The sequence below is a fragment of the Ascaphus truei genome, chromosome 1 (genome assembly GCF_040206685.1).
Source record: "Ascaphus truei isolate aAscTru1 chromosome 1, aAscTru1.hap1, whole genome shotgun sequence".
In the NCBI taxonomy this organism is placed as follows: domain Eukaryota; kingdom Metazoa; phylum Chordata; class Amphibia; order Anura; family Ascaphidae; genus Ascaphus; species Ascaphus truei.
The window spans coordinates 429460418-429478061 of record NC_134483.1 but is presented as its reverse complement, the minus strand read 5'-3'; positions in this window follow the sequence as shown (position 1 = coordinate 429478061).

Below are 17644 nucleotides of genomic sequence, written 5' to 3'. Positions count from 1 at the left end.
AACAAGGCGCCCAAACAGGTAGCTGTGGCAAACACAGTGAACATCCAAGAAGGATTATGCTCGGCAGAGAGGGATTGTGGGAATGCAGTACTTAAAGGCCAGTGGGCCAATCCCCAGAGGAGGGTGTGAGGGCACTGCTCCAATGACTGAGTACAAGGCTGGATCTGCAGTAAATAGCTTGCACAGCTGCTGTAGATACCAGGAGGAGTGTTCCAGGACTGCCCAGGTCTGCAAGGCAAGGTAACCAGTAAACTCAAGTGTGGATTCCTTACAGTTAGTTGCCCAAGGGTGGGTTATTAGGCCAGCAGGGAAGTTGCAGGAGGAATTAAACCCTTCATTACCATAGCGATAGAAACTGCAATAGTAATGAAGGGGTTAAGCAGACCCGCTAGCCCCCCGGCAAGCCTAAATATCCACCCTTATGGCAACTACCCCCTTCACCCAAACCCTCTAACCCCAATAAACAAAAAAAAAACAACAACACTAATACCCACCTCCTCTACCCCCATACAACCACAAAAGCACAGTAATGGTAAAAATTACTATTATCCACGTATGGATAATAGTGCATTTGCCCATTCAAAATAAAACAATATACAGAAGCAAAAAGTAAATACAAATTCTACTTATCCCTGCCAGGTTGAAGGGCATCCTCATCACCATGCTCCGTGTCCGTGTCCTCCGTTGGCAGGAACACAACAAGAAAAAATAAAATCTAATGGCCCCTAACCCCTTAAATCACCGTAGCGGTTAATAACTGCTATAGTATTTAAGGGGTTAACCCACCCTCCTCCGATACTCACCCTAGAGGCCTAACCACCAAACCCGGCACATGTACCCCACCCTCTACCCATTGATTGGCTCAGTGGTGCATTATACCCATATATTATGGGCATGATAAGCCACTATAGCAGTCAATAGGCAACCTAAAACAAAATCAACAAGCCCAAAAAAACACAATAAAAGAAATACACAAGCACCTAAACACCACAAGAATGCAAGTACTAAAAAGCCTAAACGACACATCAATAAAATTAATCTAACACCAAAAAAGCAAAATAATACAAATTATGTTATCCCAAAACACAAGAATAAAATTACATAAACAAAATTTCATAAACACCTAACCAACAGAACAATATAAACACCTAACAAACAAAACAATTTAATAAATTAAAATAAATACAACAGCTAACCAACAAAACAATTAAATAAATTAAACCCCTAACCAATCCTAAAATGTAATAAAATCAAGCCATCCAAATACATAATAATTTAGTCAAAAAGGGCAAATATAAAAACATTGGCAGTCAATGGGCAATAAAAAAACATTAAAAACATGAAAAGAAAAAAAAAACCTGAAAAAATAAAATTACATGCTGTACATTCAATATTTTTCTTACTTTTAGAAGTCTTCACCCTCTGAATCCTGGCATATCAGGAAGCTCTCGACACACAAAGTCATTGTGAGGATTCAGGAATTGCTCCGCCTACGGCGCACTTCCGCCATACCTCCATTCACACGCGTGACTACCTCCTGGAAAACATCCATGGTCCGCTCAGCACACACATGCGCACAGGTGACGTAACCAGGTACTGCGGGGGTTGGTCTTACCTCTGGATTGCGTCACGCGTCGACGGGGGGTGGGGGGGCGTGTGCACTTGACACGTGTGCTGCATGCCCATGCTCCGTGGCAACACTAATCACTCCCACCTGTCTCCTGCACTGCTATAACCAATCATGGCTTCTGCTGAGGCCGCACCTCCGCTCCACCCCCCTGTTTCTTTGGCTACTCAGGCAGTGCCACTGACACTTTGGCTGAGCATAGATCCATGTATCGTTGTGTTACACCTCTCCTTTGCCTTCGCAGTCTTGTCTTGCTGTATCTTGCTTCATGTACCGACCCGACTTTATCCTTGGACTCCACACCTGTGGCTTCTGACCTGGTTTACCTCTGACCCTCTGCATCTCTCCAATCCTCACATCGGCACTTGAACAACAGCTACTCTACTATCTCCAATCCCGAACTTGGCTAACAGTACCTTCTACGATTCGGAACTCTCCTACTCTGACCTCGGCAAGTATTACGATAACTCTGACCTCTTCAACGCCAACCCAATGACCTTGACCAACCCACTCTCTAGACATGCCCCCTTGGCTGTGGGTGTCGTTTCAACCAATTACCACCTCTGTCTCGGGTTCCCGCCTTGTTTGTGGTGAGCAAAGCGTCACAGTATGATAAGCCCTGCAAAAATCGACCCCACTGAGGTGGGACACGTCTTGGCCTCTCACGCCAGTATGTTTTCTGTGGCGGTGAAGGGGTTAACCAGGCCAATGATAAAGGTCTCAGGCCCGGCTGGTTACCCCTATACCTTGTTGGGGATGAAGGGGTTAACTGTTGGTCACCACAATTCCATGTTTCCCCTATACATTAACTGTATTGTCCCCGTTTTGCAGCTCAGAAACTAGCTGCAGTCCTATGAATGAATGTAGAATGTGCAAATTGTATTCACAACACAAGGGGGAGCTTCTAGCGCTGAACCAATCATCAATTGAATAAGTGTGTCTGTGGTCAGCTGCTCCATTGAAGTGCTGATGTACTTCCTAAACCGCAGACTCTTCAGAGAAAGTCTTAACCACAAAGTTAAGTGGATAAGTGGTCTGTGGTCTAGCTGAAGTGCCTGGAATGCTTTTGCGCTTACCGAGACCGGCAAGCAGTGATACATTGTATGCCAAGAGTCAAACCGCAAACAACATCACAGAGCTTATTCAATTTGGTTAGGAAGGAGCTAGCACTCTAATTTTTGGTATACAGTTAGTGGAGAATATAACATTCACATACATAGTGGTTTTATATCACCCATACATACAGAAAGTATATATAAAAATAATATGTGAGTAGACATCTAGTCTGTAAATCGGTGCAACAGAAAACAATCAACAGGAGAATACTGTCATGAAATCTTCTTGATATCCCTTTAGTAATGAGCAGTTTGTGATAATCCTTGGGGTATGATGCAATGTAATTGCTCAAGCAAAATGAATGCAGATGATATTTATAGCATTGATTGCCTAAGGCTCAATATACAGTAGTTGCCTAATTTGTAGGCTAATCAAAGTGGGATTTTTGGGATACTAGGGGGGACACAACCCTAGGGTAAAGTGCTCCTCTTTTCACCACCACACTGAGATACACTACTTAGAGCAATTAGGCTATGCAGATATATCTACTACAGTGTAGACTCCAGGAATAACTGACTGCTAATGGAGGCTCAACAGAGCATGCATCCAATGTGGCTTCAGATAAAGGCTTCAAATAAAAGCTCATCAGGGCGTGCATCCAACTTGATTGTAGATCACAGAAAGAGGTTGCCTCATGCGAGGAGTAAGTGGAGCACTGCAAGCAGGATAATACTCATTAACAAAGGGCCTCCTTGCCCGAAAAGCGTCTGAGTAAGCAACTCTGCTTTCTTTTTTTGTGATGTCTCTCTTAGTCACCCAATAAATTCCAATTTTTTTACTTGTGTGCCATATTTGCGCCGCCAATTATCCTGCTTGCAGTGCTCCACTTACTCCTCGGATGAGGCAACCTCTTTCTATATATAAAAATAACATGTGTTTCAAAAGGTTTTAAAATGTAAAGGCAGGGACCCTTTCCTGCCAGCCCAGCAATGAATACATTAACATGTCAATGTGTTAAGCTGAGGGATTTTTTCATCTCCGGACTTCAAAGGGTACCCTGCTGAGTTGGTGCCCCAGGGTCTAGAGAAGTCCGGCGTTGAAAAGCCTCAGAGACCCTAGGTGTTAGGGTGGCCGGGATATTGTCAAGTGCAAGATGCCGGTGCAAAGTATGGGCTATTAACACTTGATAGCCAAACCCCAGACTTACTGTCGCCAGGTAAGAGGTTGGGCCCGGTATTCTAAGCAGCTTAGGTGTCACTTTAGCGCATGCTCTTAGCAAACCGGGAAGCAATGTCTGCCCTTTTTGTGAGCTACTGGCAAGTCTGGGATAGGTGGGAAAACTTGTTCCCACAGGTGGATTAGCTGGGTATGTTAAAGATAGGACCCTTAATCCTATAAAAATGCCTGCAGCCCAGTCCTAGTTAGTTTCATCTGAGATTTCACCAAGATCCGTCCAAGTACAGCATCAGCGATTCCGGAGTATGAGGAGTTAACAACATCATAACCAAGGATCATGCCCCTTTTCCATAATTCATTTGAGCTAAGGATTCCCGAACGAATCCTGTAAGGACCCAACGAAGAGATTCCTTTCGGCGGAGATACAGGGGTGGTAACATGTTACCCTAGCCAATGATTGCCACAGGACTCAAATCGCGAACCCACTTGCATGCGTGCAGGGGTGCCCAGAGATTTTGTTTTCAAATCATTTATTCCGTGGACATTTGATTTCGTTTCCCCATTCCAGTAAGTGTTTATCTAGTGTAATTGTGAAGATGTGTGTGTTTGTCTTAAAAAGAAATACATTACAATTTATTTTGCCCTCCTTGTTGTGCTCAATCCAGAATCCCGGTATTAATGTCTTGATGAGACCTGGTCTACTGTGACAATGATTCTCCAAGTCCTCCTCCAGTTGCACCTTTGACCGACCGTCCGTCAGTAGTCCATAGCCTGCACACCGGTCCACAATCCAAGCTCGGTCGCAGGACAGGAACCATCCTGAGCGTTGACTCATGTTGGGCCTTCAAGCACAGGGTTATGGGCAAAGGGGAGTTGTACTTTCTCGTGCTCCTGTGAAGTGTGTGTAAGTTACCACTTGTCTTGGGAACTCGCAATCTTCGCGTTTCCTCACTATGTTATAGAATACCGCAGGAGACTTTTCCATAGGCTCAATCAGCATCCCACCGCTGCCACCAGTTAATATAAGAGACTGCCACGGGAGTGACCAGGTCTTATTAACTCCTTAATACCTGGATTCTTGATTGAGCACAAAAAGGAGAGTAAAATAAATTGTAATTTATTTCCTTTTAAGACAAACACACAATTCTTCACAATTACACTCAATATACACTTATTGGGATGGGGAAACAAAATACAATGTCCACGGAATGAATAACAGGCAAACAAAGTCTCTAGGCACCACAGCCCAGGAGCTGGGTTGTGCGCGAATGGAGCCGTGCAACAGTTCTTGGCTAGGGTCGCGGAATGCAGCCCCTGTATCTCCGCCAAAGGAAAACTTTTCATTGTGTCCTTATAGGATTCGTTCGGGAATCCTTAGTTCAAACGAATTCTGGAAGAGGGGTGCAATCCTTCATTGTGATGTTTTAACCCCTCAAACTCCGGAACTCCGCTGACGCTGGAATGGCTCTTGGTTGAATCTTTAGATGTTTCTCAGATTAATTTTAGGTGAATCTGATTCATAACCGGGCTGCAGGCATTCTTATAGGCTTTTGACTCCTATATTTAACCTGTACAGTCAATCCCCCTGTGGGAATAACTTTTTCCACCTATCCCAGACTTGACAGTAGCTCATAAACCTGGCAGAGGTGGATTCCCAGTCTGCTAAGGGCACGCGCTAAACTAGCACCTATGCCGCTTAGCATACGGGACCCAACCCCTTACCTGGCGACAGTAAGTCTGGGCTTTGGCTACCATTTGTTGCTAGCCAGGATTTTACACCGGTACAGGGTACTTTACTGTATCCTGCCCTCCCTGACACTTCAGAGTCTCTGAGGCTTTCAACTCAGGACCTCTCTAGACATTGGGGCACCAACCCAGCAGAGTGCCCTTTGAAGTACGGAGTTGGAAATCCCTCAGATCATTTATCCCAACCATATGCGCATGTTAATGGATTCACTACCGGGCTGACAGGAAAGGGTTCCTGTATTCATAATTTAAAATACCTTAAACAAGGCTTATTCTCATCTGTGGCTTCTATATGAGTTGGTGGTATTATAACAACATGTTTGTGTATGATTATCTTTAAGCCCTCTGCATTTCAAAAATTAGAGTGCAAGCTCACTCTTAACACAAGTTAGCCACTTAATTGAATGTGCTTTGTGATGTGGTCTGTGGTTTAACTTGTAATCGGTCTGCGGTGAGAAGCCGGCATACAATGTTGCATTGCTTGTCTGGATCAATAACCACAGAAGCACTTTACCAATTGACCCTTTTGGCTAACAAGACCGCAGGATACATTGTTGCATTCCGTCACTTCAACTAGACCGCAAGACACTTATCCACGTGAGTTTGTGGTTAAGGCTTTCCCTGAGCAGTTTGCGGTTTAGGAAGTGATTCAGGATTACAAAGCAGCCGCTCACCGCAAGCACGCTTATTCAATTAACTCTTTTCGCAGTGCTAGAAGCCTCCTCTGATCAGCGGGCACATTCTACACAATACAGTACATATTACTGTAACAGGACTGCAACTAGGTTGTGAGCTGCAGAACTGACACTCCATTTCTACGGTATGACTCAGGGGACATCACAGGTGATATACAGGGAATACATGGCATTATGGTTACCATAGTTAACCCATTAATCCCCAACAAGGGGTAGGGGCAACCAGCCAGGCATAATACCTTTATTATTGATCTGGTTACCCCTTCACCATCACAGTTCATCTAAGGTAAGCGTGGCTGCTGTTATAGATATATCTATCAGAATTATGGCTGCGAGTATAGGTAGATGCCAAGTGCTGTCTATTGACTAATAGGTAACTACCCTAATATTATGGTACTGAAAAAAATCCAGCACACCCTAATAATAGAATCAGAATCAATAGCATATAACCAAATAGAAAATTTAATCAGTGCACAAATGAATCAAAAAACTGACAACGCCACACTAAGAGAACAGAAAACACATAGGTAGAAACATATGTGGGATGTGCAGGAGGATAATGGGATAAAAGGAAAATTAGAATAAGGTGGGAAAAGGAAGGGAAGGTGGGGTGAAGGGTGGAGAGGGGGCAAAACAACATAAAAGTGGGTCAAGAAGGGGGAATATAGGGGGGCAACGTTTCGGGAATTAACCCTTCGTCAGGCCTGTTCCCCTCAGTCCCAGAGGGACAAGAGGGTACTTCCCTAGCCCCACAACCCACAGCAACAGGTACTGACCCCAAATAAAAACAATAGAATACACTCCACAAGTTCTGAACAATATAATGATTAAATCAACATATAATATCCCTAAACTTAATGACAAAATAAATCCACAATTCAGCCTTGGTATAAAGATAAAGTGGGAAAAATTATATGCAATCAGCAACAATGCACTTTATAAAACAGCAACAACATAGAGAGGAAGCAAGTCAGGGTATAAGCAATCACGCTATTCAAACCAGACAGTCCTTAGTTAATTGGGTCACATGAGCCTGCTCCTCACTCCAGAGAGTGTCTGCGATGAACTGTGCAGTCCATAAGGTTTCTTAAAGGCATCATGACGTCATCCATTGTGCGCGCTACTTCAATCAGTCAAATGGCATACAGATGGTAGTGTCCGTTAAGCTGTGTCGTATTCTCCAACCTCCGTGGAGATTTAAACAAATCGGTTTACCATGGTAACCACAGAGCTTCCCTGATGCCGTGCCTGTCCTCTGAAACCAGCGCGATCTCCTCACGCATGCGCAGTGATAAAAATACACCTCTCTTGTTGTACTGCAGTGTAGAAGCCTGGCAGTAGTAGATCCAATACCATAGCTCACATTTTATTCAATGTATGGATTTTTTGCCTTAGTTGGACCTCCACAAGACTATTCCCAGAGGACTACCTACAGTAGGTGAGAATAAAAACATACCACATTAAAAACAGAGTATTATATTGTCTTCTCATAAGCTAAGAAATGTATCTAAGATGTATATGAATAGAACTGTAAACATAATCATGTAATATATGTAGGGGTGTGTTAGGCACCTTATGCTGTTGCAGTGCGTGCCCAGAGAGAGTGGTGTAAGGTTCCGCGGCTGCCCGATAGTATAGGGCGCCGCCATGTTTATTGCGCAACATTCAGAGGGCACTGGCAGAGCAGAGAGGTCGCGCATGCGCAATGCAAGCGCGCGAACGACGGGCCAATAAGGGAAAGGCTACGTTGGTGTACTACAACTCCCATGAGCTCTAGCGCAGTCACCTGATGTCTGGGAACCAATCAGGGGGTTGGAATCGCGGGAGGAGGAAAGGGAAGTGTGGGGGAGAGACCACGCTAGGCAGAAGGGAACCGGAGGGTGAAGGAAGAGGTAGTGTGAGTGCAGGGGCTCAGTGACCCACCTGCATAGGACAGATCTTCCCCGCAAGCCCTAAGAGAATCCCTGAGCCACAGTAGAGTGAGTTGCTGCAGGGACGCCCTATAGTTTTAGCGTTATCCCTTGCTGAGTAATAGTTAGGGACACAGTACAGAGTTGCGGTTGCTGCAGTCATCTGGGACCAGGTAGCTGAGCATCGTGACATCAGGAAGCAAAGCGTTCGATCGACGGATCCTTTTTGAAGCTGTTAACGGTCACCGCAGTGACCGGAAGGTATTTACAACAAGTGCACCAACACCGTTCAACAGGCGCTGATCCCCCCTTATTGAACACTCTTTGGGGACACAAGTGGACTGGCCAAAGGACTGAGCCTATACAAATACCTTACAGTACATGGACACGGTGTGGGGCACACAGTGACGGGACAGAAACATTACTCAATAGGAGCGTGGCTGGGCCACTAACGTTATAGTATAAGTTAAGGAATGTGTATTGCAATATAAAGTGTAAGGGTTATTCTATGTGTTTAGTAAAGTCAGTTCAAGCATTCATATATGTGTGTGGATATGGTTCTTGCCCAGGGGAATCTTACATGATGGGGATCCTGGGTAAGTGGAGGCGCTGCGCTAAATAAGTGTTACCCCAGGCTCCCAGCTAGTGGAGGCTCAGATCTCCTGGAGCAACAGGTGTGTGCAGTACCCGTAGTCTCTCTAGAGCATCAGAAAGAGGGCTACATTTGGAGGCGCTGCTGAGAGCTCAGACCTGGGGTGCCCCACATTTTTTTCTCAACTGTGCTCTATTTTTGTTCCACCATGTTTGTGCCCTCACAGCTTGAGGTGCGTAAGTGGGCCCAGCGGCATGCAATTCCCCTGGCCCATGCCCTAGCCATTGGACATGTCCCTGCTGCCATCTCCCTGGGCATGGAGACTGACCAAGTAAGGAAGCTTCCGCTCCTGGACACTGCCGAGTGCAAGACCATCACTATGACCGGGAGTATAACTGGTGTAAAATATTATTCATCACAGACCGGGATATATGCCCTGAGCCCCTTCTATCAGTATTAATCCTGCCTGACGCTCCTGGCCTTCATTGCCCGCTAGTACAGGTGGATCACGCTGAACCCCTAGCTGCGTCCACACCACAGCGGGGTTACCCTGACCCGTCGAGAACAGTCATGACCACCCCTTTCCGTACCCCTGAGAGCAGTTTGAACCCCCGATGGCCCGCTGCAATGGGTCTAGGTGCTTCGTTCACCCCCTCCGCCATTAGGCCAGCATTAATTAGAGCCAGCATGTCTAGACTGGATGCCTACTCCCCTGATGGGAATAGTCTGTTGGATAATGCATCCATTCCTGTGCTCGCAGAGGCCATACACCACTCCACTCAGTCCCACCAATACCGGAAGCTGAAGGCGTTTTCTGGCAATAAACCCACCCCTCTGGGAGAAGTCGGATTTGAAGAATAGTTGGATCACACGGAACCGGTACTTCCTGAATGGTCCTGCACAGATGCCGTCTGGAGGCAGCGTATCAATGAATGCCTGCGACCCCCAGCATCCCACATAGTGCACTGCTATCGAGACGACCACCCGGATGCTGATACGGCTGGCATCATTTACTCCCTTACCAAAGCGTATGGGATTCCAGTGGATGCATTTGCACTGATGGCCAAGTTTCATGCTCTGGCTCAGAAGGAGGGAGAGATGGTGTCTGACTTTCTTAGACGTCTGCATCTGGATATGTGGACCCTGGTGAGGAAGAGGGTGGTGCAGAAGGTTGATGACGACGGGTTGTGCACCACCCAGTTACTGCATCCGGTGTCCGTGCACGTCAGTGGCTGCCTAGTGCCAGGGCAAGCGCCGGCATTTGATGACCTGATGGATCAAGTCCAGGCACATGTGACTGTGCTGTTGGGGCGTGACTTGACCCGGGGAACAAGACGGGGGTAGCGGTCAAAGAAGCCAAGAAGTCGGAAGCTAAAGCTGAGGTGGCAGGGGATGCGAACCCGGAGAAGGAGGACATTGAAGTGCCTGCAGCCGCACGGGAGCGCCCCGCGTCGGACGAACATCTCCGACCTTCCGAGATATTGCCTCCCGCAGTCACCTCCAGTGTTACGCCTGTGGAAAAATGGGGCACATTCGAGCGTACTGCCCCTCCCCACGGAGAACGGCATCCTGGCCGGCCATGTCCATGCTGTGTACTCCGCAGGCTGGTATAAGCAGCGGGCCAGTCCTCGACGAGTAGTCGAATCGGACAGGCAGCCATCGTCAAGGTGGTGATTGAAGGCATCTACGCCTCTGCGCTGATGGATACTGGGTCCCAGGTGACCATAGTGTATCGACCCTTCTACGATCAACATTTGCATTAACTGCCACTACTATCCGCTGACTCCTTGAGGTTGAGAGGGCTTAGCCATTAAGATTACTATTGACGGAGTGGTGAAGGTACACCTGGACATCCCCCAGTTGAACACCGGCAAGCATCATCCCATGGAGGTGGAAGCATTAGTGTGCCCAGAACCACAGGATCATCCCAGCGCCCCGATAATCATGGGGACCAACACAGACATTGTACAAGCTGTGATAGTGTATCGACCTTTCTACAATGAACATTTGCATCGACTGCCACTACTATCCGCTGACTCCTTGAGGTTGAGAGGGCTGAGCCATTAAGATTACCCTATTGACGGAGTGGTGAAGGTACACCTGGACATCCCCCAGTTGAACACCGGCAAGCATCATCCCATGGAGGTGGAAGCATTAGTGTGCCCAGAACCCCAGGATCATCCCAGCGCCCCGATAATCATGGGGACCAACACAGACATTGTACAAGCTGTGATCCGCATGTATTTGCAGGAAGCGGGTGAATTACCATTGCTGGCTCTAGCCACTTGCCCAGCATTACAAGAGGCTTGCGGTTAGATTGCAACCGAAGAGGAGCATGGGATGCTGTACAGTCAAGAGCGTGGGTTGACCGAGATCCCTCCTGGGGAAGGAAGAATGATGGTCGCAGCCTGTCATTATCCTGCCAGACATCTGGAGGATCAACTATTCTCCTTGGAAAGCATGATACGTGATGACCAGCGGCTCGGCTACGAAGTATTGGCCTCAGTGAAGAAGTGGTCAGGGAAAATTTCGGCTCGAACTAAGGTGTATGTGCGAAACCTTTCTCCGTACCTCATGTGCATTGATCACCGGCAGCCATTGGGTCGAATCTATCCAGTAACTCCGGAAAGGAAGGCAGCAGGTGAACACCGGTGGCCACCGTCCAGGCAATAACTCCAAGGTTGGCGTTTGACTTTCGGAGACTCGCCATTGACGGAGGAATGGAGAGGAAGACTGCAGACCAAACTGGAAGAGCGAAGGGAGGTGTTTTCCATAAGTGATATGGATGTGGGGTGCAGTCGCAGCGCCCGCCACACCATTCGATTGAGCGACACCGCGCCCACCGTGCCGTTCCGTGAACGTTCCCGCCGCATAGCACCCCGAGATGTGGAAGAGGTGAGGAGACTATTAGCCGAAATGGAGGAAGCGGTATTGTTCAGGGTTCACGCAGCCCCTACACCTCACCTATCGTGGTGGTTCGCAAAAAGAATGGGACTGTACGTCTCTGCGTAGACTATAGAACATTGAACAATCGCACTGTACCTGATCAGTACACTCTCCCACGCATCAAGGACCTCCTGAACGCCTTGACGGGAAGTAAATGGTTCATCGTGTTGGACTTGAGGTCGGGGTACTATCAGGTGCCCATGGACCTGGAGGATTATGAGAGAACCGCTTTCATCTGCCCGTTAGGGTTCTACCAGTTCACCCGTATGCCGCAAGGGATATGTGGAGCTCCTGCACCTTTCAGAAGTTAATGGAGAAGACGCTGGGAGACATGAACCCGCAAGAATGCTTGGTGTACCTGGACGACATTATAGTGTTCGGGAAGATGCTGGAGGAGCATGAAGAGCGGCTGTTGAAGGTGTTGGATCGACTTCAAAAGAAAGGACTTAAGCTGTCCCTGGACAAATGAAAGTTTTGCCGCATGTCCGTGACATATGTGGGCCACATTGTATCAGCAGAAGGAATATCCACCGACCCAGGGAAAATAGAGGCAGTAGTGAATTGGCCCCGGCCCAACAACATCCAGGAACTACGGTCCTTCCTGGGTTTCTGCGTTTAGTACCGGCGATTCATGGAAGGCTACTCAAGCAAAGCTAAAATCCTGAATAACCTCTTAAAAATTTATCCTGAAGATCCAGGCAGGAAAGCTACCACGGCACAAACACCTTTTGGAGAGAAATGGACCCCTGCTTGTGAAAAAGCATTTTTGAAATTGAAGACCAACCTAACGCAGGCCCCGGTGCTGGCCTATGTTGATCCTGACTGAGAATACGTTCTACACGTGGATGCCAGTTTCGGCGGCTTGGGAGCAGTGTTGCACCAGAAACATGATACAGGACTCCGACCGGTGGCGTTTGCTAGTCGAAGCCTGATCCCAAGCGAACAGAACTACCCCATCCACAAGTTGGAGTTCCTAGCCCTCAAATGGGCTGTGGTGGACAAGCTGCATGATTATTTGTATGGGGTACAGTTTGAAGTCAGGACTGATAACAATCCAATGACCTACATTAACACGTCCGCCAAATTGGATGCGACGGGTCACCGATGGTTGGCGGCGCTGGCAAATTATCGGTTCAACCTCAAGTACAAACCAGGGCCCACCAACATAGGGGCAGATGCTCTGTTGCGGAGACCTGGGCTTCAACCTATCACTGATGAGGAGGTGTGGGAAGAAATTCCAGGGCCTGGTATACGTGCTCTATGCTCACTAGCAGCAGTGGTCGACGATCAAGTGGCATTCTCGGAGTTAAGATTAGTTGATTCGCTGGGGTGTCAATCCCGATCAGTTCCCCGAGCGTACCAACGTCCGGAAGGAATAAACATTATGGAGGATAAAATCATCTCGTGGAAAGACTTGGTGCAATTTCAGATTCAAGACCCAGTAGTGGAACTAGCTCACCCAGCTCTGCAACAAGAGAATCCTTCTATACTTAAGCAAGCCCCCAGAGAACTGGTGAAACTATTGCTGAATAAGTTCGGAAAATTCGAACTGGACAACTGCCTACTGTATCGGGTCATACCGTACCATAATCATCCCGACCAGCGACAACTATTCTTGCCTCAAATTCTGAGAAATATGGTCCTCCGGGCACTACATGATGATCATGGCCATCTGGGCATTGACAAAACGTTCGGGTTGCTCCGTGACCGATTCTATTGGCCAAGAATGAGAGAGTCAGTAGAGAGGCACTGCCGGCAGTGCATTCGCTGTACCCAGAGAAAGAGAATCCCCGCTCGGGCGGCCCCCATGTGCCACCTGAAAAGCTCCGGCCCCATGGATTTGGTGTGTATGGATTTCTTGTGTATCGAACCTGACACTCTTGGCATTGGAAATGTACTGGTGATTACAGAACACTATACGAGATACGCTTAAGCCTTTCCTACCAAGGACCAGCGGGCAGTGAGAGTGGCTAAGGTGTAATGGGAGAGATACTTTCTTCACTACAGATTGCCGAACCGACTGCATTCTGATCAGGGCAGGGATTTTGAGAGTACTCTCATTCGGGAACTACTGAAGTTGTTGAACATCACCAAGTCCCGGACTACCCCGTACCATCCGGAAGGGGATGCCATGCCCGAGCGTTTCAACCGAACGCTACTTGACATGCTGGGCACATTGAAAGGCTCTCAGAAGACTGAGTGGAGCAAGCATGTAGAGACGTTGGTGCATGCCTATAACTGTACCTGACATGAGTCTACAGGGTATACGCCGTACTTGATGTTTGGACTAGAAGCGAGACTGCCCGTGGATATGCGACTACGGATATCTACCGATGGGGTATCCAACAGGACGCATTTTCGATATGTGCAAAGGTTACAAAACAGCTTGCAACAGGCATACAAACTGGCTGAAAAGGCGGCGGCGCAACTAAATGCGAGTAACAAAAGGAGATACGATCACAAGGTGCGGCAAAAAGAAATTCGGCCGGGGATGAAGTTCTCCTCCGTAACCTGGGCATCCCCGGGAAGCACAAACTGGCCGATCGGTGGAGAGATGGGGTGTATGAAGTGGAATATCAGATGCCTGGCCTACCGGTATACCGCATCAAGAACTCTGAAGGCCGGGTAAAGGTATGGCATAGGAACCATCTCCTTCCTATACCTCAAGTAGGGATAATGACAGGGAAATGGCCACTGTTTCACTTGATGGAGAAGCTGATAGTACAGAGGATGGGCCAGAGACTGTAACAAATGCCACCTCTGGGAATCCTATGGAATCCTCTGACTGCGGGGGCATCTCCCAAAGGAGCTACGGGTAAAGAGCCCCTTGGTCCAACAACAGATACGTTGACTCCAGTGAGCCAGCCACTAGACCCACAGATCCCGTGCTTTGTGTCTCAAAAAGACTTTGTAGAACCATTAAGCCCCTCCAGGGCAGAGTTTGAAATGCCAAATGAAATTTGCTACTCTCCTGAGGAAGTAGCCGAAGAGCAGCATCACAGAAGCCAAAGAACTGGTCAACCTCCAATGAGGATGGCTTATGATCAATTCGGGGCACCCCATTATGAGGCTCAGCAGTGGACTCGCCATAAAGTGAGATCTGTAATTGGCATGCTCAGTGAAATGTATAACCTCATGTAGAGCATAGAGAGTAAGGTGTACAGAAATGTAAATATGTTATGGTTACGTTCCCAAGCGGGGACGTTGGATTCTGCGAGCGGGAGAATGTAGGGGTGTATGTGTTAGGCACCTTATGCTGTTGCAGTGCGTGCCCGGAGAGAGTGGTGTAAGGTTCCGCGGCGGCCCGATAGCATAGGGCGCCGCCATGTTTATTGTGCAACATTCAGAGGGCACTGGCAGAGCAGAGAGGTTGCGCATGCGCAATGCAAGCGCGCGAACGACGGGCCAATAAGGGAAAGGCTCCGTTGGTGTACTACAACTCCCATGAGCTCTAGCGCAGTCACCTGATGTCTGGGAACCAATCAGGGGGTTGGAATCGCAGGAGGAGGAAAGGGAAGCATGGGGGATAGACCACGCTAGGCAGAAGGGAACTGGAGGGTGAAGGAAGAGGTAGTGTGAGTGCAGGGGGTCAGTGACCTGCCTGCATAGGACAGATCTTCCCCGTAGGCCCTAAGAGAATCCATGAGCCACAGTAGAGTGAGTTGCTGCAGGGATGCCCTATAGTGGTAGTGTTATCCCCTTACTGAGTAACAGTTAGGGACAAAGTACAGAGTTGCGGTTGCTGCAGTCATCTGGGACCAGGTAGCTGAGCATTGTGTCATCAGGAAGCATAGCATTGGATAGACGGGTCCTTTTTGAAGCTGTTAACGGTCACCGCAGTGACCGGAAGGTATTTACAACAAGTGCACCAACACCGGTCAATAGGCGCTGATCCCGCCTTAGGGAACACTCTTTGGGGACACAAGTGGAGTGGCCAAAGGACTGAGCTTATACAAATACCTTACAGTACATGGACACGGTGCAGGGAACGCAGTGACGGGACAGAGACATTACTCAATAGGAGCATGGCCGAGCCACTAACGTTATAGTATAAGTTAAGGAATGTGTATTGCAATATAAAGTATAAGGGTTATTCTATGTGTTTAGTAAAGTCAGTTCAAGCATTCATATATGTGTGTGGATATGGTTCTTGCCCAGGGGAATCTTACATGATGGGTATCCTGGGTAAGTGGAGGCGCTGCGCTAAATAAGTGTTATCCCAGGCTCCCAGCTAGCAGAGGCTCAGATCTCTTGGAGCCACAGGTGTGCAGTACCCGTAGTCTCTCTAGAGCATCAGAAAGAGGGCTACATATGAGCACTAATGGTGATCATTAAATCTGAGAAAATGTCTCCAAGTGGGTGATTAGAGACCCTAAACAAGAGACAAAGGAACTATAAGGACCAGGAAGAAAAGAAAGAATTGCCGTCGCCAAATCAGTCCTTTAAATAAGCAATCAAAATAAAACCAAACCGTCTCTTGAAAAGTCCCAAAAGTGTCCTTGAACAAACAGGCAGTGAAGGGGTCAACGAACGGCTCGCACAAAATGGTAGTGCAATATTTGGAAAAAAGAAAACAAACAGATAATGGTGCAGTACGCCAAAAAAGTTTACATTAAAACATTAAAAACTCACATGTGACAAACAAAACACACAATGACAAACAGACACTAGCAAGGAACTCTTTACTCCATGCGAATAGCTGTCACTCCCGCCCTTTGGTCAGAGGCATTCCGAGGGGTCAGTTCCTCCGTTTACGGCGGAATTGTTCTACCCTCGGTGCCTTTGTCCACAGGGCGGGAGAGATGAGGAGTAGATTCCTGGCAAGAGGATATGCGAAACAAGATCTAGACATAGCTTATGAATCAGCTCTGGGTACAGAAAGAGATTCACTAATCAAAATGAATTTGAAAGAATCTGACTCAGACAAGCCTCATAACAGCTCCGATGTACCGTACTTTATTACTAACTTCAGTGAGCAAGCTAATGCCATGAAAGCGATCATTCAGAAACATTGGGCCACGTTATCCATGGACCCACTATTAGAGAAAATGACATGCACTGGTCCACGCATAGTATTCCGTAAAGCTGCAACGTTAGGTAACTTACTGTCACCTAGCATGCTACGGTCGGATGCTGGTAAAGATAATAGGTTATCATTGTTTCCCAAGTTACTGGGCTCGTACAAATGTGGCCATTGTAACATTTGCACTTATATGACCAAAACTATGCTCTTTTCCCACTGTTACGAATCACGTAAATTCAGAATCAGATCGTTTATATCCTGCTAAACATCCTTTGTAGTGTATGATTTACAATGCGGTTGTAAAAAACAATATGTGGATCTCACTAGCAGAATGCTCAAGATTCGCATCTTAGAGCACTTGAGACTTATTCGCAACCGCAATATGATACATCCAGTACCCATACACTTCAATACATGTCCACTGGGTTCAATCAAATCCTTTAAATGTATGGCAATTGAACACATTCCCTTACCTCCACGTGGAGGGGATCGGAAGAAAATCCTTCATCAAAGAGAGGCCCATTGGATTTTTGCTTTAAATACTCTTCTTTCTACCCCCTTTGTATCTAAAGCCCTCTCCCGCCTTAAACCTTTTTCATTGACTGCCCCTCACCTCTGGAAGGCCCTTCCCCTCAGTACCCGACTAGCACCCTCTCTATCCACCTTTAAGACCCACCTTAAGACACACTTGCTTAAAGAAGCATATGAATAGCACTGTGGCTATTCTGAACACATGGCACATAAAGCTTGGCCCCCTGCAGATGCACTTACCAGAACTCCCTCCTACTGTCTCTGTACGTTCTCCCTACCTACCAATTAGACTGTAAGCTCCTCGGACCAGGGACTCCTCTTCCTTAATGTCTAAAGCACTTA